The sequence below is a fragment of the Strigops habroptila genome, chromosome W (assembly GCF_004027225.2).
Source record: "Strigops habroptila isolate Jane chromosome W, bStrHab1.2.pri, whole genome shotgun sequence".
In the NCBI taxonomy this organism is placed as follows: Eukaryota; Metazoa; Chordata; class Aves; order Psittaciformes; family Psittacidae; genus Strigops; species Strigops habroptila.
Window position 1 is genome coordinate 19055519 of NC_044301.2, and position 27820 is coordinate 19083338.

Here is a 27820-nt window from a genome sequence, read left to right on the forward strand (position 1 = left end):
CTCCCTTCCCATGTAAGCAACTAGATCTTTATGCCTCTTTTTCACCCTGTAAACCACAGAATTCCTTCTAACCACATGTTGGTATGTTATCAACTCTATCTGGCAGTTTCCATTACACAGCATTTAACTATTAAAAAAATATTATGGTAACAAAAACGCACCTGGGCCATTAAACTAATTCATTAGCACCCTCTGTCTTCAGGTAGCCACTTCTCCAGTTTCATCTAAGAACTGACTATTGAGAAGCATAACAGGTAGACCCTGAAATCTTGGAAGTCTGCTCTTCAAGCACGAGACAAATATTTTAGGTGAACTTCCTTGTATATGTCTTCATATTTATTTCCTGTATTTTAGTTTTTCAAGCACTGTGCACTCAGTAGTAATGTTCCCATAGACTGATCACATGCTTTTAATGACATTGACAAAAAAAGTGTGTTTTGCAGGCAGATGCATTTTCAGGCATTAATAAAGTGTCATAGTATATGCTACAACAAATCAGAACTACATACATCACATTTGTGACTACGAATGAAGATGCCTGAAGGAAGGGAAGTGAGCTTCTCAAGCTTCTAAGAGACCCGTGCATATGCTAGACTTCAACAGAACTGTCTTAGGAAAAATTTTTTCTGACAATTTTTAGAATTGTCAGGCTTTTTGAAGAGCCATCATTACTGACCTTAGAACAAAAACAGATTATCAGAATAGCCTGCATGAAGCAGCCTGTCAGGGAACCAGATCATCAGCTTTGAACCAGGGTTTGGGTTTTTTGCCTTTTTTTTTAATCTCAGTTCGACTTCTCTAGTGTCAGTAACAGAGAGATCATAGCATAAATGTTCCAACAGTATTATTGGAATGATGCTGATCTCATGTAGAAGATTACAGGAGGCAGCTGGAAATGCCAACTGCCGAGTAACTACACTAAACTATCCAATAATACAGATACCAGCAGATATATGGGGAAACCATCACAGTGTCCCTATGAAATAATGTGCCTTGGAGGAACTACAGTGGATACATTCTAGTATTTACCAGGATATATCTGATATTCAAAAATAGTATTTTTAGAAAAATGAAATTTATTGCCTTCTCTATTGAACTCGAGCCACCACCATAACAGGAAGTTGAGCAGCTTCAATATTTAGTCATTAGCACATTTTCTTATTACAAATATATTTTCAATAAAGCTATGCAATCATATGCATAAAGCACATTCTGGAGACAAGGCAGCTGCTCTCTTTCCTACTGTACATTCTGGAGATTTTTGCAACAACCACCTTTGCCATAATTGCTTAAGATTAAAAAAGAAGAAAAAACCAAAAAAACGTGAAAGACTGCTAGATTCCCCTTTTTTCCCATGTCTCTTTAGGCTAGTTAGCACACTTAAAAAGAAAACATCCCATCTTCTTCATGGCTTGTCTGATTGATGAAAACCCCACCCCCCAAAAAAAAAAACCCCAACAACCAACCAAAAAAAAAACCCAAATGCAAACTACTAGATTTCTGAAACACATGAACAGCTCATGTATTGATGCTCCACCTCCAGGCCAAAAAAAGTGAAGCTAAACAAATTTTAAAAAATACTCCTTTTCTACAGATGGATTTGGATCATTTCTTTGCCTAACTTGGTATACAAATCAGGCAGAAGGGAAAGGCTGTACCATGTCTTGGAAACAAAAGACAATACCTTTTTTGGAATGAGATTGTTCAGAAACACCGAGTTAACCACATCAGAGAGGCATAGGGTTGACATTAGCAGCCCACTCCCCTCATTGTACGAGTTTTCCATAAACAAGTTGCTTTCATCACTGCTGGAGAGTTCTTCCCATTCATCATCAGAAGGATCTGAGAACAGAAGACAGACTTGTAACAGCACTCATGCAATAGGTATCCTACTTCTCGGTTGTACTTGGCTCCACTTCTTGGTTTAGGAGTCTTTAAGCTCTTGGGCTCTACTGAAGTCCACACAAACCAACTGCCATTAAGACACAGTTCTAAATATTATACTACTTTTGTTTACATTGATTTATTTAAAAAAATATTTATTTTATATTCACTCAGGCAACAAGTATTCTTACGAGAGAGGTTCTTCATAAACAGGTACTTCATTCTCTGGTATTAACTATGCTGCACTTAAATCAAAAAAAGGTATAGAAGAAACATTTCATAAAACATTTACTAAGACTTTAACTCAGATTGCACCATTTAACTTTTTGAGGTAGATTCAAGCATGCAAATACACCAATTTAACTTGTTTACTAACTAAACTTTTAGGCAACTGTTTTCTCTGGCAATACTGAAGCCACAGACAGATGTCCTCTGACTGGGCTGTAACTGAGCTGGATGAAGATGTTACTGTCTCCACAGCAAGGCCAGTTGAAAGGAAATGATGACAGCAAAACAAGCCAAAACAAGCCAGATCATCTCTGTTACCCCTTTCGGGCAACCTATTTTAAGTAAATTAAACCCGAACTAGGTTTATGTGGTGTATGAAAGGCACGGACTCAAAGCATCTTCATGCAGCGAATCACTTTATTGCCTATTGCTCTAACTTTTATACCATTCTAGCAAAAGCTATCTTTAGCCTATTGCTCCAACTCCCATACCAAGCCATTTTTATCACATCATGTTTAGTTCCTGGTTTACAGTTTTGTTTCCTCAACATTCCTCGTCGTTTCACAAACAGTTCCAAAATAACCAGTTCCTTATCTTTCTGTTCTCCTGCTTCTGTCCACCTGAGTTGCTCTGCTTGATCACACAGTGCACTTTGCTGCTTCTTTAACTCTTTCTTCTCCAGCCAAGCAGTTACTTCTCTTTGGCAATAATCAAATAGTTTCCATCCTCTCCCACAGGTTTATACTTACATAATTTACTCTACTAGCAGATCTGCAAGGGCAGACTTGGTGAGAGGGGTTGAGACTGTATCACCAACAGGCACAGCTACTGTAAAGTGAATAATCTGTCCATGGCTAAAGGCAGACCTGGCTTGACAAGCACAAGCTAAGCCCATCATTTATATTTAAACTGATAGATCTATATCTGCAGGGTTTACACTGATTTATCTAAAGTTGTTTTAAACCTGGTTATATTTTAACTGGTGACATTGGTGTTTATGCAAGTCCTAAGTCTACAGGTTGGACAGATCCTCCTCACTGACAGGTGAAAGCTCTGCCTGCGTACATAGGTCAGGATATTTAACTACTGAAAACACATCACATTCACCCCCAAGTGACTTTTTCTGACAACACAGATGCGCATGAGATCTAGGTCCTGTAGTAACTGCAGTAACAGCCATGCACATTTTCTGTGGTAAAAGGTAAATTAATTCACTTAAAGCAAGAAAGGTCTAACTGCATTTCACCTGCACCATCCAGCAGCTTAAAAGAATTTCTTTGAAGGTGAGGACTGCTGTTTATCCAATGCAAAGTAACTCATCAGGCTGTGGCAACTTCATCACACAGGCATCTTCTTTTGCTTATGTAAATATCCAATTAATTCTACAGCCATAATATGCTGTAAAGGAGTTAATAGCCTTTGCATGAGAAAACAGTTGTCTTTTATGCTTTACCAACACACAGCAGCAACAAGCATGAAAACAAAGCAGACATCCCTCTGTCAGTCAGTCTTTTGTCTCTTTTAAAAAAATTCCATCTGCATCTTTACAAAACGAAGCAAAACTCTCCTTTGAAAACTAAATGAGAACTATATGAACTGACCATGGAATTCAGCAACAACAAAGACAACAGTTGTGTGTTCACAGTGAGTGACCAGGGCAGAGCAGGAACTAGGCTCTAGAACATTAGCCCATAACCAAGATCAGGCTTCTTGTAACTTTCTTGGAAATACAGAAGCATTTCCGATGACAATCCCATCTTAACTAGCACTGGTAACCTACAAACTACAGACTGGAGAGCAATGTTGGAGTCTCCTGGCTTCCCTCTCATGTCCCCGTTAAGGGAAGAGCACTCTGCTGCTTCCAAACGCTGGCCAGCATTCAGTAGAACACATCTCTTGCCAGCCTGGTTATTCCCCTCAGTTCTGTGGCAAGCTGAGTGTTTCTGTAAACTCAGCATAATGGCTAAAGCTATTTTAGTCCTCAAATAACTCGAAAATTAAATGAGCAGCTGACTCTGGATTCCTCTTAATTTCTACAGACTATGTTTATGTCTGCCCATGAATGGGTAAAGCACTGTAGTGAAATACAACACAATCAACCTTACATTACACTGAGTGAATGGCAGAATATGCAGCTTATCCACAAGAGATTTTCCAATTAAAGGGGAGAGCTTATGAATCACAGCTCATGAGATGAGAAATGCAGTTATGAAAGAAGCTTCATATACTAGGTGCAGAAATTCTTTGTGCTGTAAGAGAAAAAAAAAATCACCATTGGGAATATCTGAGTATTACTGAGGATTTTATTAGAACCTAAATGATTTACTCAGAAAGTTATCTCCTACACAATTACTTTTGCATCAGGCTTACAAACTCTATCAGCAATTAAAGTTTTCAGGTTTTGGAGGGGGTTTTGGGGTGTCAGTTTTGTTTGGTGGTTCTTTTATTAATTTTTTACGAAATTTGGAAATCACTTGTTCTCATGAAAATTGGGAGAAAAGCTATAAAACAGTATCAGAGTTCACAGAAGATACAGAATATCTAATTGCTACTCCCCCCAGAATAACAGCCTGCCTTTCTCCTCAAAAAAACCCTCATAAAGGTGGAACTCTGAACAGCCTAAATCTGAATTTTTGCCAGAGCTCCTCCTTCTTTTGCAACACTTAGAGTATCAAAACTACAAGATTTATCTGCTTAAAAAAATATTGATGCCCCCATCCTGCAATAAGATTCACACCGATATTGTATCAGATGAACACTCAGACCACACTAACTGAACAAAGAATATGCTGTAATACTTTTTTGGAAATATCACCACAAGTGCTTTTTTGTTTGTTCTTAAATGATGGCACATGTAGTATCAATAAAAAAAAAAAGTGTTACTGCAAAAGTCGGTTGGAGAAACACTCCAAGACTCAATTTAGAGTTTTAGAAAGCAGCATTCTTTATTACAGTGCTGGGCACACACGCGAATTGTTTCGCAAAGAAGAGCACACCCATCACTTGCTGGCAGCAGCTATATATTTAGCATACTCGTGCATATTTGCAGCTTTTCTGGGAAATTTACATATTTATGAGATTTCCGGGAATTAATTCTAATACCTGCATTCTAATTACGCATGCGCTTTCTAGCTGAGTGGGGGTCTCTGGTGGCTGCCAATAGTCTTCCTCACTGTGTCTGCTGATTGATCTCAGTGCTTGCACACGTTCGCAAGGTCCTAGTGCTGAGTTAGCAGTTACTATGTCCTTGCTTCTGTTCTGTTCCAGTCTCTGTTATCGTGAAGGCTAGCATCCTTGCTCTTGTTTACTGCCTCCTTAGTTATCAGTCCCATGATGTTCCTTCCCCCATCCAATGACTGGAAAAAGGGAAATATAACCCCATTTTCAAGAAGGGGAAAATGGAAGACCCAGGGAACTACAGACCAGTCAGTCTCACCTCTGTGCCTGGCAAAATCTTGGAGCAGATTCTCCTGGAAAGCATGCTAAGGCACATGAAAAACAACAAGGTGGTTGGTGACAGCCAACATGGCTTCACTAAGGGGAAATCCTGCCTGACCAATTTGGTGGCCTTCTATGATGAGGCTACAGAACTCATGGAATCACAGGCACAACTACAGGTTGGGCGGAGAAGAGATTCAGAGCAGCCCTGCAAAGAAGGACTTGGGGGTGTTGGTTGATGAGAAACTGAACATGAGCCAGATTCAGTGTGCGCTCGCAGCCCAGAAAGCCAACTGTATCCTGGGCTGCATCAAAAGAATGGGGGTTTACTCATTTAAGTAATTTCTGTTGCTTGTGTAGGCTTAAATTATAGGTTTAAGCTAACAATAATGTGTATGACTTTAAACTAATGTAGCAAAATACAGCAAGTTGTTCTAACTTGCTGACACATAGGGAATAAGGAATGTCTGGCTGAGAGAATCATAGAATCGTAGAATAGTTAGGGTTGGAAAGGATCTTAAAATCATCTAGTTCATGAGGATGGCACTGGCCCACCTCACAAGCATGACAAAGTCCCTCTGGATGGCATCCCTTCCCTCCAGCATTATCAACCGAACCACATAGCTTGGTGTCGTCAGAAAACTTGCTGAGGGTGCACCAATCCCACTGTCCATGTCGGCGACAAAGATGCTGAACAGGACCAGCCCCAACACCGACCCCTGAGGGACACCACTCATTACCTGTCTCCAGTTGGACATTGAGCTGTTGACCACAACTCTCTGCGTGCAGCCATCCAGCCAGTTCTTTATCCACCAGGTGGTCCATCCATCAAATTTATGTCCCTCCAATTTAGAGACAAGGATGTCATGTGGGACAGTGTTGAATGCTTTGCACAAGTCCAGGTAGATGATTTCAACTGCTTTGCCCCATCCATCAGTTCAGTAGCCCCATCATAGAAGGCCACCAAATTGGTCAGGCAGGATTTCCCCTTAGTGAAGCCATGTTGGCTGTCACCAACCACCTTGTTGTTTTTCATGTGCCTTAGCATGCTTTCCAGGAGAATCTGCTCCAAGATTTTGCCAGGCACAGAGGTGAGACTGACTGGTCTGTAGTTCCCTGGGTCTTCCATTTTCCCCTTCTTGATAATGGGGGTTATATTTCCCTTTTTCCAGTCATCGGGAACTTCACCTGACTGACATGATTTTTCAAATATGATGGACAGTGGCTTAGCAACTTCATTTGTCAGCTCCTTCAGGACCCCCGGATCGATTTCATCAGGTGCCATGGACTTGTGCACATTCAGGTTCCCAAGATGAACTTGAACCTGACCCTCTCCTACAGTCCTCCTCCTAAGGTCTTCATTCTCACAGTCCCTGCATCTGCCTTCCAAGACTTGGGTGGCATGGTCAGAACACTTGCTGGTGAAGACTGAGGCAAAGAAGTCATTAAGAACCTCAGCCTTCTCCAAATCCAGGGTAGCCAGACCTCCCATTTCCTTCTGGAGAGAGCCCACACTATCTGTAGACGTTGTTTTGGTGGCGCCATACCTATAGAAGCCCTTCTTGTTACCCTTGACATCCCTGGCCAGACTCAATTCTATCTGGGCCTTAGCTTTCCTGTCCTGATCCCTAGTTTCCTGGACAATGTCCCTGTATTCTTCCCAGGCTACCTGTCCTCACTTTCACCTTTTATAAGCTCCTTTTTTCCTTCTAAGTTTTCTCATCAGTTCCTTATCCATCCATGGAGGCCTCCTGGCCCTCCTGCCAAATTTCCTTCTAGTCGGGATGCAACACTCCTGAGCTTGGAGCAGGTGATCCTTGAATATCAACCAGCAGTCTTGGGCCCCCCTGCCCTCTAGGGCTTTATCCCATGGAACCTTAATAAGCAGGTTCCTGAAGAGGCCAAAGTCTGCTCTCTTGAAGTCCAGGGCAGTGAGCTTGCTGCATGCTCTTCTCACTGCCCTGAGGACCTCAAACTCTACCATCTCATGATCGCTGCAGCCAAGACTGCTTTGGAGCATCCCATTCCCCACCAGCCCCTCCCTGTTGGTGAGCACAAGGTCAAGCATGGCACCTCTCGTTGTTGGCTCCTCTATCACTTGCAAGAGGAAGTTGTCTTCCACAGAATAAAGGAATATCTCCTCGATTGCTTGTGCTAGGCTATACCTTCCCTCCAACAGATATGGGGGTGGTTGAAGTCCCCCATGAGGACAAGGGCCTGCGAGCATGAGGCTGCTCCTATCTGTCTATAGAGGGCTTCATCCACACAGTCCTCGTGATTGGGTGGCCTGTAGCAGACCCCCACAGTAATGTCCCCCATCGCTGTTCTCCCTTTGACCCTGACCCACAAGCTCTCTGTTGGCTCATCACTCGTCCCCAGTCAGAGTTCCATACTCTCCAGCTTATCACTGACATAAACAGCTACACCCCCTCCTCGTCTGCCTGGCCTGTCTTTCCTACAGAGCCTATAACCTTCCATTCCAATAGTCCAGTCATAGGAGCCATCCCAACATTGTGATTCCAACAATGTCATATCCCTGTAGCGATGCACACATCTCCAATTCCTCTTGTTTATTCCCTAGACTACGGGTGTTTGTATAGAGGCATCTGAGCTGAGCTCCAAATAAAGCCGACTCATTGGCTGGAGCAGCTGAAATATCTCTGCATCGCTCCAAGTATTCATTGCGGGTGCTAGCAACTGACTGGTAGGGTTGGGATGGATTGATGCCCCCCTCCCCCAACAAAAAGGTGCCTTGACCAGCCTGGCAAGTCTCCTACCAAAGCAGCTCTTCCCCTTCTTTGTCAGACTGGCCCCATCAGCCTCCAGTAGACCTGGCCTCCTAAATCGAATCCCATGTTCTAAATAACCAACCCCCTTATTATGGCACCACCCTTCTAACCATTTGTTAACCTGCCATATCTGCCTTTTCAAGGTGTCGTGGTTTAAGCCCAGCTGGTAACTCAGAACCACGCAGCCGCTCGCTCACTCCCCCACATCTTCCCCCCGTTCCCGGAAGGATGGGAAGGAGAACTGAAAGAATGTAAATCCCACAGGTTGAGATAAGAACAGTCCAATACCTAAAGTATAATACAAAACTACCACTACCACCACCAATAATAATAATAAGGGAAATAAAAAGAGGAGAGAATATAAAACTAAAAGGGAAAAAAAAATAAAAATAAACACGTGACGCACAATACAATTGCTCACCACCTGCCGACCGATACCCAGCCCGACCCGAGCAGTGATCTGGGCCTTGTGGGTAACTTCCCCCAGTTTATATACTGGGCATGACGTGCTGCGGTATGGAATACCCGTTTGGCTAGTTTGGGTCAGGTGTCCTGTCTCTGCTTCCTTCCGGTTTCTTGTGCCCCTCCTCAGTGGCAGAGCATGAGAGACTGAAAAGTCCTTGATCAGGGTAAGCACTACTTAGCAACAACTAAAACATTGGTGTGTTATCAGCATTGTTCTCAGACTAAAGTCGAAAACAGCACTGCACTAGCTACTAAGAAGGAGAAAAATAACTGTTACAGCTGAACCCAGGACACAAGGTCCTCCCCTTTGACCTGGAGGATTGATGAAAAACTGTCTGAGCCCCAGAGCCCTTTACCGCCTTTCCCACGGCTCTGTAGTCCTTCTTAATGCTTCCCAGGCTACTGCTTTCAATATCACTGGCACCCACACAGACCACTAGAAGTGGGTAATAGTCAGTAGGACTTACTAGACTAGGAAGCCTCTGAGGGACATCTCTGATCCAAGCCTCTGGTAGCCAACACACCTCCCTTGAGATCAGGGCAGGGTGACAGATGGGTGTCTCTATACCTTTCAAAGTAGAGTCACCTACTACTATGACCTGCCACTTTTTCCTGGATGCACTAGTAGCTATCTTCTTTATTGGTGCAGCAACTGGTTGTTCCTCCATTTTTTTTGATGACAAGTTCTCAGTTTCCTGGATTAATGCCCTCCTTCTTTTGTATTTGTGCTAGGGGGGACGCTTATGGCCCCTGCACAGTTTGGGCTTGGAGCCAGCAGTCCAGCTCCCTCTCAGCTTCCCTGATGTCTCTTAGTCTCTTGAGACCTCCTGCTGCAGGAGGTCCTCCACCAGGACACACAGTGTACAACCCTGTCCACTGTTCACCCTTGCCTCAAGAGACATGTCAAGGCACTTTCTACACTCCGAGGTCTGTGCTGCAGCCTCCCCTTTCATCAGCTCTGTCTGGGTGCCGACACTGGCCACCACCAGGGCAGCCGGTGCAGCCCTCCCAGACTGGGCCCTGGCCCTGAGTGCTCACCATCGGGTTCACCTGCCCATGCAAACTGCTGTGCCATGCCCTGGTCGTTAGCGCTCCCTAGGGTGTGTTTTATCCACTCAGGGCTGGAGCAGTCCCTCCTGGCACCGCCCCCTATGAGTCAGCTTCTCACATCAGCTGAGCTGCCGGCTCCTGGGCAAGTCCTGATGAAGACTTGAGGCTCCCTTGGCGGCTCTGGCCAGTCAGGATAGAGACTTCTGGATGCTGTCTTTTCCCCACGCTCCAGTGCTAAAGGCATCCTCTCTGGAGCTACTCACCTTGGCAAAATGAATATTCATGTGGAGCAACCTTGGTGCCACTTTTTACATGTGACAATAAATCCACATGAGAGAACCATTTTCTAAGGGTTCTCAAAATTAATTTATTACACTCCAGTATCAAAAATCACCATGGTTGAGCATTTGAAGTAGAAAGAACACAAGATAGAGAACCCGAGGTAAAAATCTACGCTTATTAAGATCAAAACAATTCCTATACTACTTATAATTGACTCATTTAACTGTTGAAAACCAAAGGAATAGTTAAAATGGGTTATCATGCTGAATTCAGAATCAAGAATTTAAGACAGTTTTAAAAATAGTTGTAAATATCTGGTCACTACAAAACACAACCCCAAAAGGCAGAAATAACCTCATGAACCACCTATACAGTCTTTGACTATCAGCGGACTATAGCTTAGAAGACTAAGCCTTCTGTCCTTCCCACCCTCCTTTAGCTGCCATCACAAAGCAGTGAATGCCCTCAAGCATCATACCTGCCATCAGTGTTCTCAGAAGGATGTGCTTCATTGTGCTCTCTGGACACAACATCACTGTCTCCAATACTTGTGCAGAAGCATTAAATGAAGAAAGAAGATCTGGATTATCTTCTGTCACTGCCTGCAAGCAGTTTGCTGCAGCAAACAACGAAGATAATTAACAAACCCAATAGGAGCTTTCACTCTCCTAATGAGAAAGCATTATCTTCCTGCAAGCTGGAGTAATGAAACAGAGAGACAGGAAAAAACATTTCATGCAGCATCATGTTGTAATGGTATGACACTGTCCTTCACAAACTGTGTTTTAGATTAAAAGACATTCTATGGCAAACCTGTACATAAAACAGGTGAAGACAGTACCACAGACATAGGACTAGCCGTATTAATTTCAGCTACTCAAAATTCAATTTCTCCACTGTATACTGACTAGGGACAACACCAAAAAATACTGCAAGCACATAACAACTGTAAGACCATTATAAGACTATAATAACGATAACACTAACAAAACCACATTGAAAGTGATAAGAGCTGTTTGGGTATTTTTAGATGGACTATGTCCTTTGCTCTACAAAGTAAACTGTTCACTACCAAACCCAGAAAACAAACTGAAAAACATAGCCTCTGTCTAGAGCTTTCTTTCCATGATTTTTTCCCTTGTTTCCCTGTTGGCTAGGTACTCCAAGGTTTGCAGCCTATCCGAGGTGCCTAAGTTACCCACATGAAGTCTGTCCCTGGTTATATCTCCCACTACCGTACTTTAAGCGCCCCTTCCCCTTATTTACACGTTCCGTTTTACGGTATAGTCACCTAACTCATCCCCCCCATCGGGGAGCTTGGTTTCAAGTATCAAGCCTTGTTCTAACCCTTTTATCATTCTGACTACGATGAGTTTCGGCTGAAACCTCCCACCTATTTACCAACTTCCCCTTTATCTTTTCTTATCACGCTAGTTATTCTTACAAGGCTGTAAAAGCAACACAATGGTGTTTCTTACAGAGCAATCCTTCATTATCAAGGTTATGATCAACTCCGTAGAAAATGGAGAAAGAGAAGCTGCAATACCCTGGACACCTTTGAGGAAAGCTGGCTTCTGCGACCTGCTTCCTCGCACACAGTATTTGGGAGTTCATTTGGGAACCTAAGTAGAGTCTCCTGCAGACAGAGCCATCCAGAGCATGAAAGGCATCTTATAGATGCAGGCTACAAGCCAGACCAGGGCTTTCTGCAGCCACGGAAGACTTCATCCACAAAACCACTGACAAGAGAGCAGGCTGTTGCCTCCAATATCAATACTTGCTTACTCCAGGAAATGACTGCCCTTAACATTCCAAAATGGATGCTAAATCAATGCTAAATGTGACATTTACTTTAATTATCTAACACTGGGATTTGTGTTGCTTCAAGTTCTCACAGCTATCCCCATTTTTAAACTAATCCATAAATACAAGACAAATTCAAATTAAAAAAAGCATGGGACCTAACTAGCTACAAGGGTCTGCAAAAATTTACTTTTGAAAAAACTATGTCTCTGCATCAATGCCAGCCCAAATTTTATCAGTACCAAACTCTGCAATGAAGTCAGCAGTTCATAATCATTGCCACAAAGTTCAAAATAGATAAGTGATTTATAACACACTTAAGGATTATACTTCCTGTTCCAAAGCACTTATGATGTCTGCAAAAGCATTTAAAAAAAAAGATCACAAAATATTGTTGAGTCAGTTACAAAGGGTCATGTATTCTATGCAAGGTGCTGAGCAAGCAGTTTCTGTAATGTTCTAGATTCCAATCCCCACGCCAAAAAAAACAATTTCCAAATAAGGCCTCAAGCAAGCAGCCATACCATACAGACAGACACAGAGGCAGCTGCAATGCAATACTGCACAGTATAAAACAAAATTCTGTACAGACCAAAGAGTATAATGACATGGAACTGTTAAAAAAAAAGAAGAATCAACAGTGTCGTGGTTTAAGACCAGCCGGTAACTCAGAACCATGCAGCCGCTCGCTCACGCCCTGCCTTCTTCCTTCCCCCACTCCCGGATGGACGGGGAGGAGAATGAAAAGAATGTAACTCCCACAGGTTGAGATAAGAAGAGTCCAGTAACTAAGGTACCATACGAAACCACTACTACTACCACCAATAATAATAATGATAGGAAAATAACAAAGGGAGAGGATACAATTGCACACCACCCGCCGACCAAAACCCAGCCTGACCCAGGCAGCGATCTGGGCTTTCCACGTAACTCCCCCCGATTTATATACTGGGCATGACATGCCATGGTATGGAATACCCCTTTGGCTAGTTTGGGTCAGGTGTCCTGTCTCTGCTTCCTCCCGGCTTCCCCTCCTCCCTGGCAAAGCATGAGACTGAGAAAGTCCTTGGTCAGAGTAAATATTACTTAGCAACAAATTAAAACATCGGTGTTATCAGTGTTGTTCCCAGGCTGAAAGTCAAAAACACAGCACTGCACCAGCTACTAAGAAGGAAAAAAATGACTGCTATAGCTGAACCCAGGACAGTATCCACCCCTTATTCCATACCATTCATGTCATGCTCAGATCCCACATTATTCAATATACCATTGCTTTTGTCTCATATATACACATATATATAAAGCCACACCCACACAAAGAGAGAGATATCATTCCTTAGTCCATGGACCAATCCCTATAAAGTTACTGAATTCATCCAGTCCATGATGTCAGGCTCCATCTCTTGTAACAGTCTTTCAGGGCAGGAGGGACAGTGTGTAGTGTTGGATTGTTGCCTGCTGATGACACCGCGGAACTCGTCTGGTCACTGCTGAGCTCGTCTGGTTTCCTCAAAATTCATTCTTTGTTGAGGTGATGATCGGAGGGAAGTCAGGGTCAGTCACTGGTGACGTGAAGATATCTAGCTGGTGGGCTACAAAAGTGTTATATAGCAGGCAACAGCATACAATTGAGTTCGTTGGATGTTTTCCCCCAAAATCAAATCCCCTTGAGGTACACATCGGACTGCCCCACCTTCCCGCATTACCCACCAAGTATATCCAGGTCCCTGAGCAAAAGCAACCCCACGAGTGGGTTTGCCTTTACCTGAAGCAGGAATAACCCAGACTGTCTTCCCCAACAAATTCTTTATGTGCACCACAGGAACATTATCTCCCGCAAGAGTACATAAAAGTTATGATGGGGCTGGGCCAGCCCTGTTGGCAGATCCCCTACTGTTGACCAACCAGGTGGCTTTTGGTAAATCTATATGCCAATGTTTGAAAGTCCCAACACCCATTGCTCTCAGGGTAGTTTTTAACAGGCCATTGTACCGTTCGATTTTCCCAGAGGCTGGTGCATGGTAGGGGATGTGATATACCCACTCAATGCCATGCTCTTTGGCCCAAGTGTCTGTAAGGTTGTTCCGGAAATGAGTCCCACTGTCTGACTGAATTCTCTCTGGGGTGCCATGTCACCACAAGACTTGTTTCTCAAGGCCCAGGATAGCGTTCCAGGCAGTGGTGTGGGGCACAGCGTATGCTTCCAGCCATCCGGTGGTTGCTTCCACCATGGTAAGTACGTGGTGCTTGCCTTTGCGGGTTGGTGGGAGTGTGATAGAGTCAATCTGCCAGGCCTCCCCGTATTTGGACTTCAGCCATCGTCCTCCATACCAGAGAAGCTTTAACAGTTTGGCTTGCTTAATTGCAGCACATGTTTCACACTGCTGAATAACCTGGGCAATAGTGTCCATCGTTAAGTCCACCCCTCGATCACAAGCCCATCTATATGTTTTGTCTCTGCCTTGATGGCCTGAGGTGTCATGGGCCCACTGGGCTAAAAATAATTCACCCTTATGTTGCCAATCTGAGCCACTTCAATCTTAGCAGCTTTATCCACTTGCTGGTTGTTCTGATGTTCCTCAGTGGCCCGACTCTTGGGTACATGAGCATCTATGATGTGGCGTACCTTCACCACCAGGTTCTGCACCCGGGCAGCGATATCTTGCCACAATGCAGCAGCCCAGATGGGTTTCCCTCTGCATTGCCAGTTGCTCTGCTTCCATTGCTGCAACCACCCCCACAGGGCATTTGCCACCATCCATGAGTCAGTACAAAGTACTGGCCATTTTTCTTGTTCAGCAACGTCCAAGGCCAGCTGGATGGCTTTCACCTCTGCAAACTGACTCCATTCACCCTCTCCTTCAGCAGTTTTTGCAACTTGTTGTAGGGGACTCCACACAGCTGCCTTCCATCTCCCGATGCTTTCCCACAATATGGCAGGACCCATCAGTAAACAAGGCATATTGCTTCTCACTCTCTGACAGTTCATTATATGGTGGGGCCTCTTCAGCACTCATCACCTCCTCTTCTGGTGACATCCCAAAATCTTTGCCCTCTGGCCAGTCCATGATGACTTCTAGAATTCCTGGATGACTGGGATTTCTTATTCAAGCTTGTTGTGTAATTAGTGCAGCCCACTTTTACTCCATGTAGCATCAGTTGCATGATGTGTAGAGGAGACCCTGCCTTTGAACATCCAGCCCAGCACAGGCAACCGGGGTGCCAGGAGGAGCTGTGCTTCAGTGCCAATCACTTCTGAAGCAGCTCGAACCCCTTCATAGGCTGCCAGTATCTCTTTTTCAGTGGGAGTATAGCTGGCCTCGGATCCTCTGCATCCCCAACTCCAAAAGCCGAGGGGTCAACCTTGGGGCTCCCCTGGAGCTTTCTGCCAGAGGCTCCAGGTAGGACCATTCTCCACAGCTGCGGTGTAAAGCACATTTTTCACATCTTGCCCGGCCCGGACTGGTCCAAGGGCTACTGCATGAACTATTTCTTGTTTAATTTGTTCAAAGGCTTGCTGTTACTGAGGGCCACATTTGAAATCATTCTTCTTCCGGGTCACGTGGTAGAGAGGGCTTACAATCCGACTGTAATTTGGGATATGCATTCTCCAGAACCCCACAACACCTATGAAAGCTTGTGTTTCTTTCTTGTTAGTTGGGGGAGACATTGCTGTTATCTTGTTGATCACGTCTGTGGGGATCTGGCAATGTCCATCTTGCCATTTTATTCCCAAAAATTGAATCTCCTGTGCAGGTCCCTTGACCTTACTCTGTTTTATGGCAAAACCGGCCTTCAGAAGGATTTGGATTATCTTCCTCCCTTTCTCAAAAACTTCTTCCGCTGTATCACCCCACACGATGATGTCATCAATGTATTGCAGGTGTTCTGGAGCTTGCCCGTTCCAGTGCAGTCTGGATCAGTCCTTGGCAGATGCTAGGGTTGTGTTTCCACCCCTGGGGCAGTTGGTTCCAAATGTACTGAACGACCCTCCAAGTAATAGCTAAATGTAGCCTGCACTCTGGTGCCAAAGGAATTGAGAAAAACGCATTGGCAGTATCAATTCTGGCATCCCACTTGGCTGCCTTTGACTCCAGTTCATACTGAAGTTCTAGCATGTCCAGTATGGCAGCCCTCAATGGTGGTGTGACTTCGTTCAGGCCACGATAGTCTACTGTTAGTCTCCACTCTCCATTAGAGTTTTGCACTGGCCACATGGGGCTATTAAAGGGTGAGCGGGTCCCTGCTGATCACTCCTTGGCTCTCCAGTCTACGGATCAGCTTATGGATGGGAATCAGGGAGTCTAGGTTGGTGCGATATTGCCGCTGGTGCACTGCTGTGGTTGTGATTCGCAATTGTTGTTCTTCGACCTTCAGCAACCCCACAACAGAAGGATCCTCTGAGAGACCAGGCAAGATGGACAGCTTCTTAATTTCCTCCGTCTCCAAGGCAGTGATACCAAAAGCCCATCGGTACCCTTTTGGGTCTTTGAAGTACCCTCTCCTGAGATAGTCTATGCCAAGGATGCATGGAGCCCCTGGACCAGTCACAGTGGGGTGCTTTTGCCACTTCCTCCGAGTCAGGCTGATTTCAGCCTCCAGTACAGTCAACTCTTGGGATCCTCCTGTCACTCCAGAAACACAAATGGGTTCCACCCCTTGATACCTTGATGGCATCAGGGCACACTGTGCACCGGTATCTACTAGAGCCTTATACTCCTGTAGGACTGGTGTGCCAGGTCATCTGATCCACACAGTCCAGTAAACCCGATTGTCCCTCTCCTCCACCTGGCTGGAGGCAGGGCCCCTCTAATAGTGATCATAAGATTCTTCACTTATATCTTGTAGATAGCGATTAGTATTCCTTATCACAGGAGCTGGAGTAAAATCAGCTCTTCCACTTCATCTTGGAAGCAGCGCACTGAAGACTGGAGCAGCAACTTTCATGGGAGGATCATCCTTGTCCATTGTTCGCCAATTCACGCACCCATTCCTCCAGAACTGAGGTAGGTTTTCCATCCCACTTTCTCATATCTTCTCCGTGATCCCGCAGGTAAAACCATAGGGTGGCTCATGGCGTCTATCTCCTACATCTTCTCACTTGAGCAGTAGGGCACCTTCTGTTAATAGTTGAGACACGGGTTGTTACACGTGCGGAGCTGGAAAGATCGATAGGTTCTCTCCATTGTTTGAACTCCTGGGATGGTTTTTCCACAGCTGAAATGATGGAAGGGGTGAGATTGTCTTCGAACTCTCGGAGTTGACGATTCAGTTCATGCACTGTTGGTGGGGCTGCCTCGCTCCATGTCATTGATGCCAGTGTGTGGGCATATGATGATGGTGCACTCCGTGTAAGTTTCTGCCACAGGGGTTGTGTACATTCGACTTCATCTGGATCTACGGATGCATTCCTGGCATCTAGTCTATGATAGATCATCTCTAGAATGGCTGATTCCCTCAGGGACTAGATGCCTCTCTCTGTCATGGTCCACTTTGCTGAACAACACATAACATTGCCCTTGTAGGGAAGCCTTTCCTTCACAACTGCCAAGAGCCGCCTCCAAAGGCTGAGGGCTCACTTCTCTCTTGCAATCACTTTGTCAATTCCTCCTTCCCTAGCAAGTGATCCCAGCTTCTTGGCTTCCCTACCTTCTGATTCGTGACCATCGGCCCCATTGTCCCAGCATTGGAGCAACCAGGTGATGATGTGGTCACCTGGAAGACGGGTGAAATCTTTCCGCATATTCCACAGCTCAGTCGAGGTCCGGGTTCGACAAGTCACCTCTTCTTCCTCTGCCTCTGATCCACGTAGTAGTAAATCTTGTTCAGATGCTGTCCCCTGTAATAAGTGCATAGGGTCTTCACCTACCTTCAATGCATGGGTTGCTCTTTGTGCCTCTGGTTTCCCTTTCCCCTTGCTTAAGGGGTCAACCAATATTGTCACTAACTGACCATTTGGTTTAGCTGCAGTTTCTATCACTGTAGTTGGAGTGGCTGCAATGTCTGTTGCCAGGGTTGGTGCAGCTGCTGTGCTTGGGGGTTGATTAACACCAACAGCTGCGTTGTCTGTTGCTTTCAGGGTTTGAGTAGCTATTGTACTTGTCACTGGAGTTGAGTAACTGCGTTGTCTTTTGTGGTCAGGGTTTGAGCAACTGCTGTGCTTGTCACTGGGGTTGGTGTAGCTGCTGTGCTTGGAGTTGGAGTAGCTGCATTGTCTGTTGCTTTGCCATCAGATCCAGAGACATTTTTTTCCCTTTGAAGGTGCTGGATAGTGTTGAGCAGGGCTCTGTAGGCATAGGCCAAGCCCCAGCACACTGCAGCAAGTTGTCCCTCTCTGGTGTAACCAGGAAGACATCACACCTCGTTTAAGTGTTTTACTAGTTCTTCCGGATTTTCCACTTGTTCAGAGGTAAAGTTCCAAAGCACTGGAGGGGCCCACTGGCCTAGATACTTGCCCATACTGTCGCACACACCCTGCCACTCATGACTATCTAGCCTCGGGGAAAATCACTTGGTGATCCTCCTACATCATCGTCTAACCCTAGACCAGATTTGAACCCCGTACTGCTTAACTATGGAGATCAGATGAAATAGGATGTTCCCAGGGTGGGATGGCCGTAGGTAAAACACACGCCGTATGTGTGCCAACATGCTGATCCCCAGCAAAATCAGCAGGCAGGTCTCAAGGGTATTCCAAGGCCATCCAAAACCTTCAGAACTCTCAAATGCTGTTGTAAATAGCCTGGTGGGGGAGCGGGGGGTGTAAGGGAATGCCTCCTTCATAGGTTGACCCCCCAAGGAGAAAAAGATATGTAATTGATAAAAAAATTTCATTATATACCTCCCAAAGTATAGAGGTGAGGACCACGCTGGGAACGCAAGCCAGACCAGTTTCATGATCGATGAGTCTATTGCATTACAAGTCATTACCATGAAGTACAGTGAAACAAGAACCTTAGCCCAGGCCCCCCAGCCGATAAACGCTAAAACAGCAAATACTGGCTGCATGTAAGGTACAACATGCTGAAACTCTGAGATCAAGTGCAACAACTCCGAGAGCAAATAAACCAACATTGTGACGAGTGACTATTAATCCAAAACAATGAATGCTTATCACAAATATGATTAGACACACTCTGGTCAGATATGTCATTATCTCAACCCTTCACGACCCACGTTGGGTGTCACAAAGAACTGTCGTGGTTTAAGCCAAGCCGGTAACTCAGAACCACGCAGTCGCTCGCTCACTACCCCCCTTCTTCCTCCCCCCGCTCCCGGAGGGATGGGGAGGAGAATTCGAAGAATGTAACTCCCATGGGTTGAGATAAGAACAGTCCAGTAACTAAGGTATAATACAAAACCACTACTGCTGCCACCAATAATAATAATGAGAAGGGGAATAAGAAGGGAAGAGGATACAATTGCTCACCACCCGCCGACCGATACCCAGCCCCACCCGAGCAGTGATCTGGGCCTTCCGGGTAACTCCCCCCAGTTTACATACTGGGCATGACGTTTCATGGTATGGAATACCCCTTTGGCCAGTTTGGGTCATGTGTCCTGTCTCTGCTTCCTCCTGGCTTCCCCTCCTGCCTGGCAGAGCATGAGACTGAGAAAGTCCTTGGTCGGAGTAAACATTACTTAGCAACAACTAAAAACATCAGTGTTATCAGCATTGTTCCCAGGCTGAAAGTCAAAAACACAGCACTGCACCAGCTACTAAGAAGGAGAAAAAATGACTGCTGTAGCTGAACCCAGGACAAACACAAAATTCAAGAACTTTAAGAACAGGTTTGTACCACTTCAATGTTTATAGTAATGTCTTTATTAATAGTGTTGCCATTTCTCTTCCTTCACCTGGTGTTTCCAATGTAAACTACTAATTGAACAAGTCACATTCTTTCACACATAATTAAGTAGATTTTTATCATTTCCTCAGTCACTAAGGGATAGTTTGTCCAAACATTTAATATTAACTTTTGGGATGACCTGCAGAGAGATTAAGTAGTACAAAACCTCCTCATATTCCCAGAGCACTAGAGACCACTGATCAGAATTTAATTTTCCCCATCTACCATATCATTAGGATCTACAGGAACTGCACGCAAGACCCAACTGTACAGGAGACTCTGACAGAACACAATCAGAAAACAATGCCAGAACTTGGGATGAACAACCAATGGGGGTAGGGGGGGAAGTCACTCCTAAAACTAATGACCAACTTGGTGCACTTTTAGAATCCTTCATTTGCAAAAGTAACTTACAGTAGAAGGTAAAGCTGTATTTCAGATGAGATGAGGGCTTGCCATTTATTAAGCAGGGCACACATAGGAGTAACACAGTCAGAAACCACAATCAGCAACAGAATACTTCGTCCCATGAAAAGACAGTCATTTCATTTCTGCCTCTACATATTTGCAGCTTTTCCAGGAAATTATTTACATATTCATGAGATTTCCAGGAATTCTAATATTTGCATTCTAATTGCATGTGCGCTTTTATGCTGAGTGGGGGTCTCTGGTGGTCCCCAGTGGCCCCCGGTAGTCTTCCTCACTGTGTTTACTGAATGACCTCAGTGCTGGCGCATGCTCACAAGGTCCTAGTGCTGAGTTAGCAGTTGGTATGTCCTTGCTTTTGTTCTGTCCCGGTCTCTGCTACCTTGAAGAATGTCATCTTTAAGAACGAAGACCTCAGGCCCACAATAGGAAAGGATCAGGTTCGAGATCATCTTAGGAACCTGAATGTGCACAAGTCCATGGCACCTAATGAAATCCATCCACGGGCCCTGAAGGAGCTAGCGAATGAAGTTGCTAAGCCACTGTCTATCGTATTTGAAAAATCATGGCAGTCAGGTGAAGTTCCCGATGACTGGAAAAAGGGAAATATAACCCCCATTATCAAGAAGGGGAAAATGGAAGACCCAGGGAACTACAGACCAGTCAGTCTCACCTCTGTGCCTGGCAAAATCTTGGAGCAGATTCTCCTGGAAAGCATGCTAAGGCACATGAAAAACAACAAGGTGGTTGGTGACAGCCGACATGGCTTCACTAAGGGGAAATCCTGCCTGACCAATTTGGTGGCTTTCTATGACGGGGCTACAGAACTGATGGATGGGGCAAAGCAGTTGAAATCATCTACCTGGACTTGTGCAAAGCATTTGACACTGTTCTGCATGACATCCTTGTCTCTAAATTGGAGAGACATCAATTTGATGGATGGACCACTTGGTGGATAAGGAATCGGCTGGATGGCTGCACGCAAAACGTTGGGGTCATCGGCTCAATGTCCAATTGGAGACCAGTAATGAGTGGTGTCCCTCAGGGGTTGGTGTTTGGACCGATCTTCTTCAACATCTTTGTCGGCAACAAGGACAGTGGGATTGATGCACCCTCAGCAAGCTTGCCAACAACACTAAGTTATGTGGTTCTGTCCTGGGTTCAGCTGTAGCAGTTATTTTTCTTCTTCCTAGTAGCTGGTGCAGTGATGTATTTTCAACTTTAGTCTGAGAACAGTGCTGATAATACACCGATGTTTTAGTTGTTGCTAAGTAATGCTTACGCCGAATCAAGGACTTTTCAGTCTCTCACACTCTGCCAGTGAGGAGGGGCAAGGGAAGCCAGGAAGAAGCCGAGACAGGATACCAAACCCAAACTAGCCAAAGGGGTATTCCATACAACAGCATGTCATGCCCAGTATAGAAACTGGGGGGAGTTACACGGAAGGCGCAGATCACTGCCTGGGTCGTGCTGGGTATCAGTCAGCAGGTGGTGAGCAATTGTATTGTGCATCACTTGTGTTTATTGTTTTCTTTTCCTTTTCCCCTTTTAGTTTTATATTCTCTCTCCTTATTATTTCCCTTATCATTATTATTATTCATGGCAGTAGTAATGGATTTGTATTATACCTTAGTTACTGGACTGTTCTTATCTCAACCTGTGAGATTTACATTCTTTCAATTCTCCTCCCCACCCCTCTGGGAGCTGGGGGGAAGGCAGCGGGGAGTGAGCGAGCAGCTGCGTGGTTCTGAGTTACCGGCTTGGCTTAAACCACGACAGGTTTGGTTGATATGGTGGAGGGAAGGGATGCCATCCAGAGGGACCTTGATACACTTGTGAGGTGGGCCGATGCCAACCTCTTGAAGTTCAACCAAGCCAAGTGCAAGGTCCTACACCTGGGTCGGGGCAATCCCAGGCACAGCTACAGGTTGGGTGGAGAAGAGATTCAGAGCAGCCCTGGAGAGAAGGACTTGGGGGTGTTGGCTGATGAGGAACTGAACATGAGCCAGATTCAGTGTGCGCTCGCAGCCCAGAAAGCCAACCGTATCCTGGGCTGCATCAAAAGAAGCGTGACCAGCAGGTCAAAGGAGGTGATCCTGCCCCTCTACTCTGCTCTTGTGAGACCCCACTTGGAGTACCATGTGGAGTTCTGGTGTCCTCAACATAAAAAGGACATGGAGCTGTTGGAGCAAGTCCAGAGGAGGGCCACGAGGATGATGAGAGGGCTGGAGCACCTCCCATATGAAGACAGGCTGAGAGAGTTGGGGCTGTTCAGCCTGGAGAAGAGAAGGCTGCGTGGAGACCTCAGAGCAGCCTTCCATTATCTGAAGGGGGCCTACAAGGATGCTGGAGAGGGACTCCTCATCAGGGACTGTAGTGATAGGACAAGGGATAATAGGTTCAAACTTATACAGGGGAAGTTTAGGTTAGATGTAAGGAACAACTTCTTTACTGTGAGGGTGGTGAGGCACTGGAACAGGTTGCCCAAGGAAATTGTGAATGCTCCATCCCTGGCAGCGTTCAAGGCCAGGTTGGACGGAGTCTTGGGTAACATGGTCTAATGCGTGGTGTCCCTGCCCATGTCAGGGGGGTTGGAACTAGATGATCTTAAGGTCCTTTCCAACCCTAACTGGTCTATGATTCTATGAAGGTTAGCATCCTTGGTCTTATTTACTGTCTACTTAGTTTTTATCAGTCCTGTGATGTTCCTTCCCCCGTAAGGACAATCAGATGGACATTCCTTACTCCCTTCGTGTTAGCAGGTTAGAACAGTTTGCTGTATTTTACTATGTTAAAGGCACACACACTATTGTTAGTTTAAACCTATAATTCAAGCCTACACCTCCATTATCATGCTCTTTTTTAGTAACAATTTAATTTAGCTTTTCTCAAAGGCCAGTGCTTACACAGCACTTACCATACATTCCACAGCAAATTATTAGCCTCATTGGCTATGTCTTCAATATAGTTTTTGTTAATCTCTCTGCATTTCTTTGGAGAGAGCTGGTTAGCCTCTAGTCCAGTGCTGCACTACAACCAAACAAGAGAACCAGGGCTGGGAAACAAGCAAACCAAGAAAGGAAAAACTTAAAACATTATCAGCAGAGTGAATGAAGAGATCTCTCTTGAAGTGTTTATTGCCAGAAAACCAGACTAGTTTCCTATTCTCTATGAAAACTGGGCCACAGTGGAACTGAATCATTGGTAAATTTTCTTCTGTTGTAGAAAGACTCTGTCAGTACTTGCTTTGCATTCAATAATTTTCAGAATCATTTTTTATAATGAAATACTTAGCAATTTTAGAACATGAAATGCTGTTTCTTGCTAATACAGACTGTATGCAATTTTCAACAGTTCTTTCTAATCATAAAGATTAATTCAGCTAATATCTTGCTGTGCTTTACAATAATGCTATTATTCATTTTAAAATGGGGAAGCAGCATACAGAAAATGACGATATTGCTCAAGGCTGCTCATACAAAGACATCAGGTGACAATTCAATGCAATTTCCAAACTGCACTGCAACACCTGGACCAAAAAAAGAATAGGTATCCAGTACAGATTATTCTATAATAGCAGTAACTACTCAACTGTAAATCCAAGATTTCAGTAGACAAAATTGCTTACCAAAAAACTCTCACTAGAATAATGTTGCAAGATAAATGTTGGATCTGGATCTTGATGGGCAAAATAAGATTTGTCTTGACTGACATTCCAGACCAAGAATCTCCACGCCGTTTATGCAAAAATCATCCTGGACAGCAAACCTCACGACAGACTCAAGCTAGCAGCTCAGGAAGCAAAAGCAAGCGGTTTGAAATCTCTGGAATATTTTTTGTCCTATTAAACCTACTGAAGCATTAATTTAAAAGATCTCTCAAATATCCTATATTGAGAATAGCTACAAAAACTGAACTATTTTTGAAAATGGGATAACTCAATGGCTAGATCAGTTTTAAAACTGGAATAAACACACCTCTTTCAGAAGCTCAACAAGGGGTATCATGATGTCTTTTGTTGCCATGTCATCACAGACTTCAAATCCCCCACAAGCATTCAGATTACTGGGAAAACCAAATACATGCTTTGATCAGATACAATACTCTGCAGGAACATTAAAAAAACAAAAACAAACACACACCAAACCAAAACACAAACCCCAAAACAAACCAAACCACCATGCATTCAGTATTCTTCTCTAAAGGTTATGGTACTGTTTGTTTTAAAATCAATCTACTTAATCAGTAACTTTCATCTTCTACCTTCCTAACATAAAAGGATAACTGGTATTAGGGAAAAAAATTAATTTTTACTTACTTGTCTAGCATAACTAGAAAGCTTATCTGTACTAAAACATTACTTCTGTCAGGTACTACTCAGTGTAAGATACAACATGAATGTTACTAAGTATTAGAATTACATTTTTGTACAAATAAAGCAAGTTGCAGGTCTGACTGCAGAATAGTGACTCAAACTGATGCTGTTCAATATTTAAAAGTTCCTCAAAAAGACAGCTCTGTGCATTCCCTAACCCACCACTCCTACAGGGTTACCAAGACACAAAATGCCATACTAACAGCATTCAAGTTCTCTGTATTTCTTCATACCACTATCAATTTTTTTTCTTAACATAAGGATGAAAAACAATGCATTCCACTAGGAGTAGGTAAAATGGTAGTAACTGAATTAAACTCTGCTCCTGCCATTAAAGTCCCATGGCAGCCTATTGGAGCAAGAAAAGCCGCACTCTCAGGGATTTCAACTGACAGGCATATTTACTCGAAATGGAGTTAAAGCAAGAAAGAATCATAGAATAGGAAGGGTTGGAAAGGACCTTAAGATCATCTAGTTCCAACCCCCCTACCATGGGCAGGGACACCTCACACTAAACCATGTCACCCAAGGCTCTGTCCAACCTGGCCTTGAACACTGCCAGGGATGGAGCATCCACAACCTCCCTGGGCAACCCATTCCAGTGCCTCACCACCCTCACTGTAAATAACTTCTTCCTTATATCTAATCTAAACTTCCCCTGTTTAGGTTTGAACCCATTACCCCTTGTCCTACCACTACAGTCCCTAAGGAAGAGTCCCTCCCCAGCATCCTTATAGGCCCCCTTCAGATACTGGAAGGCTGCTATGAGGTTTCCACGCAGCCTTCTCTTCTCCAGGCTGAACAGCCCCAACTCTCTCAGCCTGTCTTCATATGGGAGGTGCTCCAGCCCTCTTATCATCCTCATGGCCCTCCTCTGGACTTGCTCCAACAGCTCCATGTCCTTTTTATGTTGAGGACACCAGAACTGTACACAGCACTCCAAGTGAGGTCTCATGAGAGCAGAGTAGAGGGGCAGGATCACCTCCTTTGACCTGCTGGTCACGCTTCTTTTGATGCAGCCCAGGATATGGTTGGCTTTCTGGGCTGCGAGTGCACACTGCCGGCTCATGTTAAGCTTCTTGTGAACCAACACCCCCAAGTCCTTCTCTGCAGGGCTGCTCTGAATCTCTTCTCTGCCCAACCTGTAGCAGTGCCTGGGATTGCCCTGACCCAGGTGTAGGACCTTACGCTTGGCTTGGTTAAACTTCATAAGGTTGGCATCGGCCCACCTCACAAGCATGTCAAGGTCCCTCTGGATGGCATCCCTTCCCTCCAGTTTATCAACCAAACCACACAGCTTGGTGTCGTCGGCAAACTTGCTGAGGGCGCACTCAATCCCACTGTCCATGTCACCGACAAAGATGTTGAACAGGACCGGTCCCAACACCAATCCCTGAGGGACACCACTCGTTACAGGTTTTAACAGAAAAACCCCACTCTTTTCCATGCCAGGAGTACCTCATTCTAACCAAATATTAGCAATTGCTTACCGGAGGGCACCTGCAGCTGTCTCACGAACAGCTAAACCGTTATCCATCAACAACAGTCCTAAACAGACATCTCTCTGCAGAAAGGCTGGGATTGCATGCTTCTGCAACAGCTTGGAAATACTGGCACAGGCATACTCTCTCACTTCAACACTTGGATGCTACAGCTGGGGAGACACAAACAGAGCAGATTGGGGTGAGAGAAAAGGTAGCTGGAAGTTTTTATTGAGTGAAAAGACTAATCTGCCTTTTGATTTGCAGGCCCAGCACTGTAGCTCCTCTTTTATTGCTCCAGAATGGAATCAAGAGCTTTCAACTTCCATGGAAGTTTATATACCCTTGCCCGGGTTATGTGTGCTAACTGTATGACTAGATAAATACTATTCTTGGTGTTTAACGAGAGAGCCATAGTTCAGATGCAGATTTGACACTAGCTGTCCCTGGTGAGACCTGATAGCTACTTTCGATTACCATGTTTAAAAAGAAACAGACAAAAGTGGAAGGGGAAATACCATCAAGGAAATATAACAGACATAAAATATGCCACCATACAGATAAACTGAAGAATCAAAAAATACAAAAAAACCATGACAGCCTTTAGACTAAAAACATTTGCCTAAAGTCAAGGAACAAGTGTTCTCTATATTCACAAGACAACACTGACTTGTGCTGTAACAGAGGTTTAGATGTGATATAAGAATTGCAAACCATAAAAATAATAACATCAGAAGTGCCTGTCCTGGGAAGTCATGAGGTTCATCAAAAACCTAACAGATAAATATCTGCTGAAGAGCAGACTGGAAAAGAGTGGTACATCACATCCTGCCTCACTGACACTGAGGTCTCTGCATTCATCCTCACCTGTGCATTTATGTAATTATTTTTATTTTTTTAATATAAGATTAAATAGGTTAGTCCGGAAGAATAATCAAGCAGTGATTTGTTCAATGAGTTCAGTTAGGTGAAGTGAACAAAGGGGATTTATTTACTTAAAGGAAAACAGATTTTCTACTATCAATTCTAAAGTCACATGTGCATAAGAAGGTTTAAACTAGGTTTTATCTGTAATACTTAAACCAAAACCAGAAATGTGGCCAAACCCAGTCTTTTCAGCATTTTCTATGAGTTATTTCTTACATGTAGATCTTGGACTCATCGCCTTGGCTACCTTGTAGGAACACTCTCCAGTCAGGCAGACTGAAGCCAAGGACTGCAATTCCTTCAAAGCCTCTCCTGGGACGAGGAGCTCAGAGCAGCCCCTCCGGACCAGTCAGGAAGGCGAGAACGAGAGAGCCCGGACGGGGTGCCGGGCCCGGGGCCAGCAGTTGCCGGCCAGCCGGCGGCAGGGCCGCCACCGCCCCTCCCTGCCGAGCCGCTGAGGGCATAGCCGTGACGCCGGAGAAGCGACGCGGCGGCAGGAGTGACGGGCGGCGTGAGACGCCCCGCATAGCTCCTTCCCGCGCCCAAGGGCGGGCAGGCGACACCGCACTCCGGTCCCTCGCCCGACACCGCCGGGGAGGGCCGAGACCTTGCCCCACCCCACCGGCAGCGGAGGAGCACAGCCCCCGCCGGCCCCCGCAGCCTCATCGGGTCGGGCCACGGCTTCCCCGTCCCGAGCGGGGATCGCGCCGAGCCCGTCTTCACCCTCTCCCCGCCCTGCCAGGGGCCACCCCCGATTCTCACCCCCACCTTCTCCAGCAGCTCCGCGGCCGGCTCCTCCTCGGGGCCGCCCTCCCCACCGCA

General features: G+C 45.0%; 1 pseudogene; it reads right to left on the minus strand.

Moving 5' to 3' along the window:
* Positions 1-27820, minus strand: part of LOC115619270 — a 40832-nt pseudogene extending 13012 nt beyond the window's left edge.